The 13,757-nt window shown below is 50.0% G+C and overlaps 1 protein-coding gene across 1 annotated transcript in view; it reads left to right on the top strand.

The window, feature by feature from the left end:
- Positions 1-13,757, top strand: part of LOC146396394 (uncharacterized) — a 291,217-nt gene that overhangs the window by 131,744 nt on the left and 145,716 nt on the right. The gene's annotated exons all lie outside the window — the stretch shown is intronic.

The raw sequence follows: 13,757 nt of genomic DNA, 5'->3' as shown, positions 1-13,757 counted from the left end.
TGCAAACTCTTGTATGGGGATCCTATCTAAATGCATGGGTTTCACCGATGCAGTGTGACCATGGGGGCTCATCTCCCAAGAGATAGGGTTTAAGAAGAGATGGCCACGAAGCTCCCAGGGAGAAGACAGGAAGACAACCCCAGAGAGCTTTGCAGCGAATGCAAATCCTCCATGACATTCCTGTCTTGTAGGGAGCTCCTGGGCCAGCTCTTCTGATGCTTCCTTCCCTCCCTCCTCTTCCCACCTGTCCCCTGCTGACTGAGCTGTTGTGCACAGAGACTACCATCCTCCAACCGCTCCTAGTGTCTGTTGAGGAGGGCCCGCTTGGGTAGTCAGTAGCGCACGTGGGAGCAAAGAGGGTGGTTTCCCAAGGGGTGGCCTGCCTGAGGGTGGGGCCCGTCATGGTGGCCTTTGGCGTTCATTCCATGACAGCCCTGCTAAGGAATATGGGGACTGTTCAGCCATTGGATGTGACCGCTCTGTGCTCTTGTGCACGCTGCAGATGCCTTGTGCCCTCCTCCATGTGGGTTCATGCCCGCATGGAGCTCAGGTCCGGAGCAGTTTTTCCACCACAGCTTTTAGCAGCACTGTGGATCAGGCTGCTGGGAGACTTGAGGGACTGTGGGCCCTATGGAGGCAGGGGACTAAAGTGTGTGAGTGATTAAAATGGGTGGCATTCCAGTGTGCCTGCCGTTCCATGCGTAGGAAAGCTGGAAGGAAAAAATTCCAATTTGAAAACCCTCATGGGGTTCACAAGAAGTAGCTCAGGGCTCGGAAAAATGTGTGAAGATTTACCATCCAGGCTGCTAGTTTCACTGTTGTCTTCCTTTTTCACATACCAATGTCAGTCAGCACTTCTGTTCAAATGGCATGCTTGGGTCTCTGTTGGGGGCAGCCTTGCTGAATGAAGTAGTGCTGACCACCTAGTTGTAGTCGGATGTAAATCGTGATGGATTTGCAAGCCTTGGGGGGATTGGTACAAGGCCACCTGGTTGTCGGGAATCTGGTAATCCATCAAATGTGAGGGTTGGTTGGGTTTTGTCTATGGATATGTGTGTAAGGGGAGATCATGCCTGTGTTTGGGGGAGCGTTTGTCTTTGGAGGGTGCTGAGATGTAACAGAGGTATAGTCCAGGAGCTGGCGTTTAGGTGTTTGTAAGTTGGTGTTCAGGGGCCTATTTTTCATGGATGTTTTCCGCCATGAAGTTGGGGATTGTGTGTCTCCTGGTGGACTTGGTAGGATTATCTGCCTAGGCCTCAGGGCAATGTTAGGGAAGTCCAGGGGCCGATCTGTGTGTGTGTCCCTTTGGGGCCTGTAGTGAAACTTCGTGGTTGGGACTTGACCCCAGCCAAAATTGAGAGTGGGACTGGAATCTACCTTGCCCTCAGCTTGGCACCTCAAGCCAGGATCCCAGGTTCAGAGAGGATTCGAGCGCACAGACTTCTTCTTTTTGGTGGCATCTGCCCCATGTGGAGTTTCCCCGTCCACGGACGGAGTGCCACAGCAGCAATCGGGACCACTGCAGTGAACACTCAGAATCCTTAGCCTTCCGTGCCACAAAAGAACGCCTCGACCTGCTCAAACCCACTGTCTTTGCACTGTCAGACCCCTCACCAGGTGTCAGGATTTGATGAAGCTCTGGTTCTTCTGCTTCGTGGCAGGAAGAATTTGGCATGAAGCAAAGCACCAGGTAAAGAGTGAGTTTAGGAGCATAAGACCCTGGGGGGAGATACGCGTAAGCTGGCCAGGGGGTAGAGCAGCCCCAAGAACCAAGAGAGCTACATTTCTAGAATCCAAGGCCCAGTGGGGAGGGGAGAAGACTGCCTTCTTCCTCATTTGGGGGTGGATATCAAGGCTTCCATCTCCAGCTCCTCCTTGTGCCCTATATGGATGGTGTGCCCTGGGCTGTCACAGTGCTTGTTCAAATCGGTGTGTATTGCCAGGAGTTTGGTTGTATATCAACTGGGGTAATTCATCTCAGGTTTCCATCTACTGTCCTCTTTTACCTAGGCGTGTCCCCTCTCCCCTGTGTTTCTGTCTGGGTGAGGTGCAGAAATGCTCCTTGTCCAGGACTCTTCTCTCCTTGACTTCATGCAGCAGGACTCGACCTCCATATCTGTTGTCTTGTGTTTGAAGTCTTGGGGGTTGTGTCTTGAGCGTGTCTGGCACTTCGATGCATGCGGTCTTCCTTCAAGTCGGGTAAGTCATGGCTGGGTTCCTTTTCTTGAGTGATCATCAGCTTTAGACCATTTCGAAGACCCCTTGAAAGCTTGTCTTTAACCAATTCCCTGTGGGCAGTTTCTGCTCTTTAAGGATCCTCCTCTATCCTTCCCTTTAGGATGACTATTTGTGTGTTTACCGCCTGTCATATGGCTCTTTACTTTTTTGTGTGTAGCACATGTTCCGGAGCTGTGCATGTGTCTTTTGATGTGTAGAGGGCGAGTCGGCCTATCTTCTGGGACTGGTGAATGCTATATAGGTGGGCGTTCCGTATTGGAAAGCTTCTGGATTCTGCACGCTGGAAGAGTGCATGCCCTTGGATGGAGCCATGGGGAATGTGGGTTTATGGATATACCGAGAGTGTGTTATATGCGTGTTTGGAGGAAAGGACGTAGGGTGCTAGGTTTGCAATTGTGTCATGTACGGATTAATTGCGGGTCTGCTTGGGTCTTTTGGAGAGTGGTGTGTATAATGTGTTTGAGTGTGTATTCCAGGGGCATGGGCATTTGGAGGCATATTCGCTGGGGCTATGCACTTGTTGTTTTCAGGAGGGACATGCTAGGCGTATATATGTGGGGACGTGGGGAAGCGTGCGTCTGCTGAAGAGATGAGGTTCTGTGTTTCTACAGGGGCATGGGAGATGTGCATTTCTTGGTGTGAGAAATATGTGCTGTGGTTATGTGTTACGAGTTTTCAGATGGATGAGCTGGGTCCTAGGATCATTGGATATGTGGAAGTGATTTCCTATGTGGTTTGCTGGCGATAGGTCCATGTGTCCTACGTGTGTTTACTCGTTTGTGTGTCTATCACCAGGTGCATGAATGACCAGGTTGTGTTCCTATGGTATGGAGGTGTTGGGAGTGTGCCACGTTGCTTCTTGGCAGAATGCCGAGGTGTTTCTACAGGTCCTAGGTACGAAGAGATGGTGTGTCCACATTGAGGGTGAGGGCTGAAATGCATATGCTGTTGACACCCACACAGGTGCAGTGTCCTGGCAGGGCGGTTGATTTCTGGAGAGGTGGCACCATGTGTAGTGTTTGGGGCATCTGTATGTTCAAGGGTTGGGAATATTTGTCTGTGTGTGTCCATAGGTGTTTGAGACGTGTATATGTGTATTAGTACGTGTAGGCGGATTGTGGCTGTGTGTGTATTTGAGGTCCTGGGGCTTCTGTAGTATGTATTTGGAGGGATGCCAGAGGTAGGTGTGTGTGTTTGGAAACAAAGAAATCTCATAGGCGATGTGAGTGTGTTCTCGAATCCTGGCCTAGAAGTCCTGTAGGGCTGTGGCCTTGCCTATGGGCTGTGCGTGAGACGACTGTGTAGGAGCTGGTTGTAGTGAGCCTGTATACGTAGTAGTCAATGTGTAGCACTGGTCGGTGTTTGTGTTCAGGCCCCTGTTGGGTATGTGCATGTGAAGACCTCAGGTGGTATAGCTTTGTTTGTGGGGAAGTGGGTGAAGTGAGGGGTTGGCCTTTTCTTGTCTTTTCAGGGCAGACCCATGGCATTGGGAAATGCCCTGGCTATGGTGGAATTGGCGCTGCAGATGAAGCTGCCAGCCACGGCCACAGCAAGGCCAGATCCGAGCGGCATCTGGGACCTGCTCCATATCTGAAGGCAATCCTGGATCCAGGGATTGCACCTGCCTTCTCTCCTATACGGGTCAGGTTCATTCCAATGTAGCCCCGACGGGAATGTCTGATGGAAGTTTTTTCCTCACAATGTCATTTTCAGTTCTTGGCATCAGCCCGGTTATCTTTTCTGTGTCATCGGAGTTTAGTCTTGGCAGATTGTACTTAGGAAGGTGTCCATTTCGTCTAGGAAGACTGTTCTCTTGGCATATAGTTGCTTTTAGTAGTCTCTTCTGATCCTCTGTATTCTGGCATGTCCATTGGAAGCTGGCGTGCATTTCAATATGTATTGATTTGAGTCCACTCTTTTTTCCCTGATGAGTCTGGCTAAGGGTTTATCCATATGGTGGAAGTATTCAAAGAAGCCGTTGTAGCTGCATTGATCTTTCCGATGGTTTTCTTCGTTGCTCTTTCCTTTCTGCTCTGATCATTAGGGTGTCTTTCCTTGTGTTTGTCTTTCTCTGGTTGCTTTGGGTGTAAAGCCAGTTTGTTTGTTGGTGGTTTTCCTTGTTGGCTGAGGTAGGCTTGTATTGCTGGAAAGGTCCCTCTTCGATCTGCCTTTGGTGCATCCCATAGGCTTTGGATTGTTATGTCCTTGGTGTCACTTGCTTCTTGGGATCTTCAGATTTCCTCTTTGGTTTCTCCGGCACTCCCTTGGTTGTTGAGTAGCATGTTGTCGAGTTCCCGTGCGTTGGTGTTTGTTGCCATTGTTTTCTTGGTGGTTGATTTCGAGCCTCATAGCATTGGGTTCATACAAGCTGTGGGATATGATTTTAATTTCCTTCCTTGTACAGTGGCTTGCTTGGTGACGCAGCATGTGATCTGTCCTAGGGAATGTCCGGTGTGCCCTTGAGAGGAGTGTGTATCCTGCTTCATTGGGATGGAAAGCGCTGTACATATGGAGGAAGTGCCCTGTGGTCCAAAGCATTATTGAAGGCCCGGGTTCCCTTGTTGATTTTATGTCTGGAGGACCCGTGCGTTGATGGGAGTCGGGTGTGAAGGCCCCCTGCTCTGACTGTGTTAGTGTCCATTTCTCCGTTTACGGTTGTAGCAGTTGCCTTCTACATTGCGGGGATCCTGTATTGGGTGCATATATGTTTCCAATTCCCATCTCCTCTCCTTGGATTGATCCTTGACCGTTACGTAATGACCTTCTTTGTGTCTTATTAATACTCTTTATTTTAAGGTCTCTTTTGTCTGATGGGGGTATTTCTACTCCGTCTCTCTTTTAATTCCCACGAACGAGGAATATTTTCTTGCATCCTTTCACTTTCAACTTGTAAATGTCCCTCAAACTGAAGGGGGTCTGTTGAAGACAGCAGGTCTACCTATCTGTCTATCCCTCTACCTATCTGGATCGAGATCGAGATGGAGATCGAGATGGAGAATGAGATGGAGATCTTGATCTAAACACAGAGAGAGGGAGATGCGTATTCTTTTTGTATGCATGCAGCCAGTGGATGTCTTTCGGTTGGGGCATTTTGTGCATTTCCATTGAAGGTGCTTCTTGATCTGTATGTTCTTATGGCCATGTTATTAGCTGTGTCAGATTGGGTTTTGTTGGTCTTTTCCCGTCCTCCCTTGTTCTCTGCTCTTGTGGTTTGATGACTGCCTCTAGTGGGGTGTTTGTTGGGTGTTTTTTGATTGTTATTTCCCCGAGACAATTTTTTCCACTGTCCAGCATTGTGACCCAGTTCCCCATACGTGTATAATTCGTCTTTGTGCCATTATCATGCTCCATCATAAGTGAGTCCACCTCGTTCTCAGTGCTACACAGCAGGATCTCCTTGCTAATCCCTTCCAAAAGCAGTCATTTGCATCCAATAACCCCAAGCTCCCCATCCATCCCACTCCCTCCCCTCGCTCTAGGCAGGCACAAGTCTATTCTCCAAGTCCATGAGTTCCTTTAGGTGGAAAGGTTCCTTTGGGCTGTATATGAGACTCCTCATATGAGTGATGTCGTATGGTAGTCGTCCTTCTCTTTCGGACTTCCTTCACTCAGGATGAGAGGGTCTCGTTCCATCCATGTTGCTGCAGATGGCATTAGGGTGCTCTGTTTGATGGCGCAGGATTATTCCATTGTGTGTATATACTGCGTCCTCTTTGGCTCTTAATTGTTATTTTCCCGATACAATCTTGTTTTCTACTGTACAACATGGTGACCCCGTTACACATACATGTAGGCATTCTATGTTCTCACATCATCATGCTCCGTCAAACATGACTAGACATTGTACCCAGCGCTACACAGCAGGATCTCATTTCTAATCCATTCCCAAGGCCATAGTGGGCAGGCATTAACCCCAAGCTCCCCATCCACCCCACTCCCTCCCCCTCCCCTACCTCTTGGCCACCACAAGTCTATTCTGCAAGTCCATAAGTTGCTTTTGTGTGGAAAGGTTCATTTGTGCCGTATATTAGATTCCAGATATAAGTGTGTGGTATTCTCTTCTTGAAAGGATCCCTTAACCATGAACTAGTGTCCTTCTTTGCCTTTCTCGATGGCCTTCGTTTTAAAGGTGATTTTGTTGGATATGAGCAGCGCTACTCCTGATCTCCTGTCTTGTCCATTGGCATGAAATATCTTTCCGCATCCCCTCCCTTTCAATCTATACGTGTCCTTTGCCCTCAGCTGAGCTTCTCTAGGCAGCAGATTGAAGGTTTTTGCTTTGGTACCCAATCAGGCACTCTGTGTCTTTTGATGGCAGCATTCGGTTCCGGAACAATTCAGGTGGTCATTGATAGATGTTTCTTGAGTGCCATTTGAAGCCTTGTTTTCCCGTTGATTCTATGTTTCTCTTTTCTTCTTTCTTTTCCTTTGGGTGGATGGGTTACGTTGATTCTCTGCTGGAGTCCTTTCCTTTTCCGATTTTTGAATGTAGTGTTGGCTTTTGGTTTGGGGTTGCCCTGTTTTGTTATTATGTTAACCCCTTCGTATGTCTGCTCACTTTAGCCTGACCGTTGCATAGGACCAAACGCGTCACTGAACCAAGAAAAAGGATCTACATTTTCTTCCATTCCTCGCCCTCATTGTATGATTTGATGTAGTTTATTTCATTTTATGTTTTTGAAATCTTCATGGTTAGATCTGTACGCTGGCTTCTCTAAGTCACTGCTTTCCAATGGCTTTTTTCTTTTTTTGAATTGGAGAAGCCTTAGAGTATTTCTTTCAGAATGGGTTTTGTATTGCAGTACTCTTTCAGGGTTGGTTTGTTGGAGAAATTCTTGATTTCCCCTTCGATTTGAAATGATAGTCTTGCTGGATAGGGTATTTGGAGGAGGCAGATTATTTGTTCTTTCTTTCAGTGCTTTCAATGGGTCTCGCCACCCCCTTCTGGCCTGTAGTGTTTCTGTAGAGAAAACTGCTGATAACCTTATTGGGGTTCCCTCATCATGAATGCCTTGCTTTTCTCTTGCTGCCTTTGGCCTCCTCCCTTTCTGTTTACCTTTGGCCATATTGATCAGAATAGGTCTTGCTGCATGCCTGTTTGGGTTCAACTTGTTTGGGGCTCTCTGTGCTTCCCGTATCTTGATATCACTCTCCTGTAGTTGTTGCTTTAAAACCTCGATTGCAGGACTCCCTGTCGTGGTGCCCTGGAAACTGGCCATGGCCCCTGCCCCTCTCCCCCAGCCGCAAGGACCAGACCCTCCCTTTGACTGATGACATGAGGAGATTTCCCACCAGATGGCCCGGCCCTGAGCACATTAACTCTAGGAAGTCCCAGTCGCTCTGTTTCTAAGCCCCACTGACCCCCTGAGCATGACCGGCTGCCTCCACCAGGCCTGGGTATGGGCATCTTCTGAAAAGCCTCAACCAAGACCTTGAGAGAACACCAGATGTCTAAAGGAATGAGAAAGGAAGAGGGTCCCGGTTAGGGGTGTGCTGGTGCAGCCCAGGGCCTTGCCAGATCTGAGGTGTGCAGGGGCTTGAGCTGGCCAGGCTCCACTGCCAGACCAGCTCTCTTTGGCCCTGTTGGTACATATGTCCCTTCTCGGCCTTAAACATTGCCTTCTCCTGGACCTCCAGGGGTTCTGCAGGCACAGAGGCCCATCTGCTGATAGATTGAAACCTGTGATTGTCCTGAGGGTCAGTCAGGAGCTTCCTCCATCAGGACGCCCGTGCCTGCCTGCATGGCTTACACAGGCTCATCAGCCATGGGATGCCAGGGTTTGGAACTTCCCAGAAGTACAACTGAGTGACTGTGCATGGCAGAGACTCAGCTCTGACCTAGCCCTGTTGCTTGCAGCCTAAGTCCCCTGTCCACCGGAGGGTGGTCCCAGGGGGGTGCCCTCATCTGTGACCTCCCTTTTTCAGGGTGTCTCGTGGGGATGGCCCGCTGGGGCTTAGACGGCTGACACGCCCCCTACCCCAGCATCTTCACCAATATCACCTGCTTCTCCCATGGGACCGATGAGATCCAGAAGCACATGCCTCTCCCTGAGCCCACAGTCCCTCCTCCTCACACCCAGGTCCCATCACAGACTCTGCAGGCTGCTGGCTCTCCTGGGCCTGGCACAGGCTTTGTGCCCCCAGAGACTGGCCCCTGCTGCTGTTCATGCTCGAGGTCCTGCAGCAGGCCTGGTGCAGACCCCCCGAGCTCCTGTGCTCCTGTCTCTGCCTCAGACTCCAGTCTCCATTTGGCAAAGAGCCACCCCTCCCCCACCAGCTCCATCAGCTTTCCAGGGCCCCATCTTGGCCTTCCTGTGCAATAGTGGCCACCGCACAAACCAAGACTGCAATCTCCAATAACCAAAGGAAAGTCTCCTCCCGCTGCTGCCTTGGGGCCCTACGGCCCCTCCTGTCATCCATCCTTCCTTCTTCTGTTGGGGTCCTCCATCTGACTCCCTGGACAAGGGGAGAGGACATGAGAGGGAGAGTGTCCCAGGAGGAAGGTAGGAGTGGGGATGCTGGTGGAGCCCAGCTGGGGACAGAGAGGGGGTCTTCCCTTGAGACTCCTTCCTGCCCTGGGAATGCCCAGGCTTCGGAGGGAATCGGTCAGCTCCAGCTACCATCACCAATCCCATGGGCAATGGGGCTTAAATAACAAGAATGTATCAACTCACCGTTTCGGAGCCCAGCCTTCTGAGATCCCGGTATAAACAAGCTGGGTTGGCCCTGAGGCCTCTCTCCTTGGATTCCAGATGCCCATCTCCGGCCTGCGCCCTCCCATCAGCTCCCTCTGTGGGACTCAGGGTCTAAATTTGCCCTTTCTATAGGGGCACCCATCCTATTGTATTCGGGGCCACCTTAGTGACCTGATTTCAGCTCTTTCTGTACAAACTCTGCTGCAGGGCTTGCTGTGGTGGTGCCCTGGAACTGAACCCAAGAAGGAACCATGAGTGTTCAGGTTTGATCCCTGGCCTCGCTCAGGAAGGGAAGGATCCAATGTGGCCATGAGCTGTGGTGTAGGTCTCAGACCCGGCTTGGATTGACATTGCTGTGGCTGTGGTGTAGGCCGGCTGCCAAAGCTCTGATCGATCGATGGATCGTTTGGATGCCAAGCCTGGGAACTTCCATATGCCGCCCCAGCAGCCCCATTCAAACAAACAAACGTAGGCAATGGAAAGACAAAGAAAAGACAGCTCCACCTAAGGCCATGTTCTGAGGTCCTGGGGGAGAAACCTTCCACATATGAACTTCGGGTAATAGAGTTGTAGCCCCTTTTGGCAGGTGTCTCCAGTGCCAGGGATGAAGGGTCTTTTGAAAGTAAAGGAACATCAGTCCTGGGGTTGGGATGAAGGAGGATCAACTCCCCAAAGTGAGGGAGGGGCGTTTCCAGAGCACAGGGCATTCGAGCCGGATCAGAACCCATGACCCAAGGCCATGAGGCGGGGGGTTCCAGCCCGTGGCATATAAGGCTCCTGAAGGAACGGAGTCTAGGTGACTGAGAGGGAAGCTGAGAGAGGAGCTCCAGAGCCAGGCTGTGAGATGAGGTCCAGGCCTCACAGCACTCTGCTCCTACATTGGATTCCCAGCAACCTCTTTCAGCAGGCCCATGGCCCCGCTCTCCATAGCCTGAAGGGGAACACCTCACTGCCCACCTTTCTGGCCGCAACCCCCACGTGAACGGCTGCTTTCGGTCCAAGGGCCCCAGCCAGCCTGGCCCAAGGGGTCCACACCTCCAGCAGTTGGAGCCTGTTGTCTCCTTTTCGGCTTAGCTGGCTCAGGCCAACCCGAGCGAGTTCCTGGAAGCAGCGTTGTTGCAATCCTTCCTGCCCTCTGCCTGACCCAGTGTTCTCATGTAGCCAGCAGGATCCCGGGAAGCCTCACAGTGGACCCCTCCTTCCGAACTCACAGTGCTGTGGTGGGTGACCCATCTCTTCCTAACGTTTGCCCATTTTCTGGTGGAAAAGTTCTGCTTTTATGGTCGTGTCTTGGCAGTGCCTTATTCCCTCGAGACACCAGACTTGGGTCAGATGTGTGGTTGGCAGGTAGTTTCTCCAAACCTGTAGCTTCTTTTCACCTAGGAAAATGTTTCCATTTGATGAGGTCCGTTTTCTGTCTGGGGTAGGGTTTTGGCTGTCATGGGGAAGAACGCTTATCTTTTCATTGTTGCTGATGTTGTTGTTGCCTATTCCAGCGGTATTGATGTAGTTATCTTCCGTTTGATTGAAAGGACAGTGAGGTACCATGTTGTGCTATTTCCTACTGTGTCGCAAAGTGATTCGGTCATACATACACACACACCGCTTCTCCCTCAGATTCTATGCCCATATCGACTATCACTAACTGTGGGCTAGAGTTCCCTGGGCTGTACCGCAGGTTCCTGTTGGCCGATCATTCCATGTACTCAGTGTGCAGAAGCCAGTCCCAAACCCCCAGTCCTTCCTGCCCCGGACTTGGCTCCTTTGGTACCCATCCGGTTTTCCAAGGCTGGGAGTCTGTTTCTGTTCCATGCACACGTTCATTTGTGTCCTCTCTTTCGGTTCCACTTAGAAGTGGTATCATACAATGTTTGTCTTTCCCTGTCTACCTTCACTTAGGATGATAATTTCCAGGTCCATCCTTGCTGCTGCAGCATTCATGATTCCATTCTCTTGTATGATTGTTTGATGTTCCCCCCGTACATATGAACCTCATCCTCTTTATCCATGCCTCGGCCGATGTACATTTAGCTTGCTCCCTTGTCTTGGCTATTGGAAATGGTGCTTCAGTGGACATTGGGGTGCATGTATGTTTTGAAGGGCCTTTCTTTCCTTTTGATGAAGTCCAAATTTCTGTTCTTTCCTTCCCTTTTGGGGTACTGTTTTTCTTGTCATGTGGCAGACCCCTTTGCCAAGCCCGAGGACCCAGAGGTTTGCTCCAATTGTTTTTTCTTGTGTGGTAAACGTTGCATCGTTTGTATCTATACAAATTTTACATTTGCACTGAATGTTCCATGATGAGTTCATTTTCGTATGGGATAAAAACCCTATCCCTATTCCATTCAACTGCCCTTGAGCTTCCGTATTAGAACATCCCAGGTTGGTGTATTGCTATGGATCTATTTCTGCATTCTCTCTCTGTACACTGAACTCTGTCTGCCTCTATCCCGCCAGCAATGCCAAGCTGCCCTCCATAGAGCGTTCTCATAAGCCGAATCACCTCCCACTTTAATGTGCTTTCTCGAAATTATTTTTGATGTTCTGGCTCCTTTATCTTTTCTTCATACATTTTAGAATAATTTCATCCATGTGGGCCAAAAACAAAACTTCTGTCGGAATTTGGCCATATTCTGTGTTGAGTCTTCCCATCCATGAGTATAATACGTGTCCGCATTGTTGTAGGTCTTGTTTCGTTTTATCATACAGATGCTCTATATCAAATATGTATCCCCGGATTTCCCATTGTGGCTCAGTTTGTGATGAACCTGAAATAGTGTCCAGGAGGATGTGGGTTCAATCCTTGACCTGGCTCAGTGGGATGAGGGTCCCGTGGTGCCACCAGCAGCAGTGTGGCTTGGACCTGGTGTTGGTGGGGCTTTGCTGTAGGCTGGTAGCTGTAGCTCCAGGTTGACCCCCTTGCCTGGGACCTTCCGTATGCCGTGGGTGCAGCCATAGAATGACCGATGGAACCAAATGCTTCAAGGTTTTGGCAAATCTTGTGTATTGCATGGTGTTTTTCGTTTTGGTGCCATGTTCTTTTGTGGGATTTACACACATGATGAAGGTTTTTGTGTCGACCTTGTATACTGAGACTTTGATAAAGTGACCTCCATCTCTTCCGTGTGTCTTGGAGATTCGGTGGGCCTTCCCGTGGAGGTAGCCATGCTATCCATGAGCATGGAGAATTATGTTTGTGCCTGTCTCATCTGTAGGTCTTTCTTTGTTTTTCCTGCCATGCTGCCCTGGCTCGTAGCTACAGTACTAAGTAGAAAAGGAGAAATGAGAAAGAACTTTCTGACCTGTTTTGGATGGAGGAGGAAGACGTTCATTCTTTCACCATCACGCAGGAGGCTTGGTGTAGCTTTTTGTCGAGATGTTCTTTACGGGTTCAAGGAGTGTCCTTCTCTTCCTAGATTTCTGAGCGTTTCTTACATGAATGGGTGTGGCACCTGTTCTGCAAGTGCCATTGTGACCATGTAGGTTTTCCTCATCAATGTATTCATGTAGCCTATAAATTTGATGGTTGTGCATAGTAAGCCAAGCTAGTGTTCCTTGGCTAGAGTCCCTCTGAACATAGGGTATTGTCGTGAGCTTCTTTGTTCCTGCGTTTGTTGTATTTTGTGATTTGTATTTTCTCGATGCCTTGTGTGAAAACGTAGGTTGTGGATGGAAGACCTTGCATCTTTTGTATTCTATAAGCATTTCGTGCCATCTGCTTCCCTCTTAACACCAGTTCGTCTGGATCCTAGCACCTGTTAGGTACTGCACGTTCCTTTGCCTACCGTTCTATATATTTTCCAAGTTCTCCTGGAGAGGCCTCTTTGAGCATGGAGTCGTTCGAAGGGTGCATCTCCATGTCCACATATCTGGAGGCTTCCTTTCTTCTCATTCTCGTTGTTCTGCAATGGACAGCATATGCTTTGGACCCAGTGGAGTGAAATGCAGTGGCTCTATGTTTCCTTATCGTAGAGGTTCTCCAAACATCCCAGGCAGGAACGGCTCCAATATGACTGTGACAGAGGAGTGCTCTGCCTATTTCCCTTACACTGTAACCATAAGGGGATTACCTGAACATGGAAATGCCAGGCTTCTGAAGATGTGTCTGACAGGGCCAGTTCACAGACACCCCTGCCCATTGTTGTCTGGATCAGGTTACAAGTAGAGAGAGAGCCAGGGTCCAGGAGGGGGCCCAGATGCAGCGCTCTGCTGCTTTCTATCGCATGAACAGAGTAGCTGTAGTCCCATGTGGGCATTGGCTACCACCAGAAGGCTGACATGCAGGAGCCGGGTTCAGTCCCTGACAGGGGGATCAGCACTCCCAGTGGGCTAAGCTCCAGCCTCTCTCCTACTGCCCAGGGCAGGTCTGAGCTGTGGGTGCAGCCACCAGGCTCTGACGGCTGATAACAGAGGCACCAGGAGGCACTCCCCAGCTCTGTCAGCCACAGTCCCTGGCTGTTGGCAGGGACCGTGATGTCCCAAGGAAGAAGGCCCACCTCCCAGCTGCAGGGAGGTGGTCTTGAGCAAGTCAGAACTGCCCTTTCTCGTCTTCAGCAAGCAACATTTCCATCCCTCCCTGTTGCTTCCTCCCAACCCATGCGGTTGCCAGGCTTTCTTTTTCAAACCTCTTCCAAAGCACTTCCTGAAAGGAAGGGCATCCTTACCCCGACTGACTAAGAAGCACCTCTTGAAAATAAGCAAGTTTCCCCTCACCCAAGACTCTTAGCTCCTTCCAAGGACCATCCTTGCTCCCTCCTGCATGCTGCTGAGTAGCAAAATGTTGGGGATCCAGAACTCCTCCAACGACTGGTGTGCTAGCAATAGCTT

Source organism: Sus scrofa, chromosome 14 (assembly GCF_054392235.1).
Source record: "Sus scrofa isolate SSC_HxYL_T2T_F1_AM1 chromosome 14, Sscrofa_HxYL_maternal_Yorkshire_Landrace_v2.0, whole genome shotgun sequence".
Taxonomy (NCBI): Eukaryota; Metazoa; Chordata; class Mammalia; order Artiodactyla; family Suidae; genus Sus; species Sus scrofa.
The sequence above is the reverse complement of the archived record's forward strand: the minus strand, read 5'-3'. Positions and strand labels throughout refer to the sequence as shown.